The sequence below is a fragment of the Triticum dicoccoides genome, chromosome 6B (genome assembly GCF_002162155.2).
Source record: "Triticum dicoccoides isolate Atlit2015 ecotype Zavitan chromosome 6B, WEW_v2.0, whole genome shotgun sequence".
NCBI lineage: Eukaryota > Viridiplantae > Streptophyta > Magnoliopsida > Poales > Poaceae > Triticum > Triticum dicoccoides.
The window spans coordinates 324,346,545-324,348,075 of NC_041391.1; the positions used below are offsets into that span (position 1 = coordinate 324,346,545).

Here is a 1,531-nt window from a genome sequence, read left to right on the forward strand (position 1 = left end):
AGATGGAAAAGGCCATCCATCCGCTAAATCAGCATTTTCTGCACATCGGCAACTGATACGCTACGATCCTGCAGAAATAGAATTCCAAACAAAAATCAAAACATATATACCACAGGGAGCAGTAAATTAGCAAAAAAAAAGTACCGAACAAACGAACCAAAAGGGCGCGTTGCCTAAAGGCACTTGGTCTCCAACTTAGTCTTTTTACTTGCAAAGGGCACCTCCTCATTTCCCATCAGGTTTTCAGATACCTTGCTTCAAGTATAAATAAAAATTACATAAAAATAAAATCATGATGTATATACTGGTCCCAGAAAGAATGGGCAACAGTGGCAAATGAGAAAAACAATAAAAATAAAAATAATGGCAAAGCACTATGGATGAAAACCATTAAGTTGACAGGCGCACCTTTGACTGTGTCCCTGTGGGCACATGTTCATTGATTTGCTGGGAAGATCAATTGAGCAGAGCAAGGATTGTGGTTCACATCAATTTAGCAGAGCAAGGTTTGTGGTTCACATCAATTGAGCAGAGGAAGGATTAAACAAATCAACGAAAAAGATAGGTCGCCTAAAAATACTCGCTTAGAGCTTAGTTTTTTTGTTTGCAGAAGGCACCTCATCATCTACTGGCAGTTGTTTACTTGATTTGCTTCAAGGATAAACAATTATTTCAATCTACCCTAGACTACAGAGATAACTACATTATTTTAGCCTCAAACATGAAGGCTATTGAAACCTGCATCTTAATAACACAACATTGGCGGTCCACTAAGACTGCTTAGCCAGATGAATCATGAGCTTACCAAGGAATCCATATAGTTGTACCAATTTATTTTATTGTGTCCCAGTTACATAATTTCTTTTGACACCGTCCCAGTTAAAGATGGTTCTCATGGGTGAGCAAGTGGCACAACATTTTCTTTGCAGAAGAAGTAAGCACTACTTTTAGACATCAGTTTTACCAAGCAATTATATTTCAATCCAACCTAGCCACCAAACTCTGCTATTCTAGCATAAAAAGGCAAACATACTATGATAGGCTCCTGGAATCTACATCTCGTCTACCAAAACATACACATGACCACCATTAGCCAACTGGAGAGAGGGAGAGACCTGATATCTTGTGAGAGCACCTCAAACCAAACTATGTTGTTTTAGCCTAAAAGGGCAAACAAAATATGAGAGTTGTTGTTCTCAAATATTACCACACGCATGGGCTGCTGTATAAATGAAGATGCATATTGGCATGTCTATCTCAAACTATCAATACCTAGACACTAATGTCTGGCTTGTCCGCAATACACTATACCTGATGCAATAGTTTATCTCTGAAATGTCCATGTGTTGTTGGCCCAAAGGTCGTCACTGCAGACCAAGCACACCTGAAGAGAGGTCATTCAATCTTCAGAGGGATAAAACGAACCAAAATCAAGCAAATCGTAGCTATTATATGCACTGCTTATGATGGCACATAATGCGTTGTGCATTCTATGCACTTCAATGGGAACCCAAATTGTTTTTGCTCCATT

At 39.0% G+C, this 1,531-nt stretch overlaps 1 long non-coding RNA gene across 1 annotated transcript in view; it reads right to left on the reverse strand.

The window, feature by feature from the left end:
* Window positions 1-5: 5 nt before the first annotated feature.
* The window catches only part of LOC119325533, a 2,390-nt gene continuing 864 nt past the window's right edge, over window positions 6-1,531 (reverse strand). Inside the window, exons 3-4 of the long non-coding RNA XR_005157569.1 lie at window positions 158-1,384; window positions 6-68 (exon numbers count right to left, since the gene is read on the reverse strand). This is a non-coding gene — a long non-coding RNA (uncharacterized LOC119325533). The remainder of the gene's footprint in view (window positions 69-157; window positions 1,385-1,531) is intronic.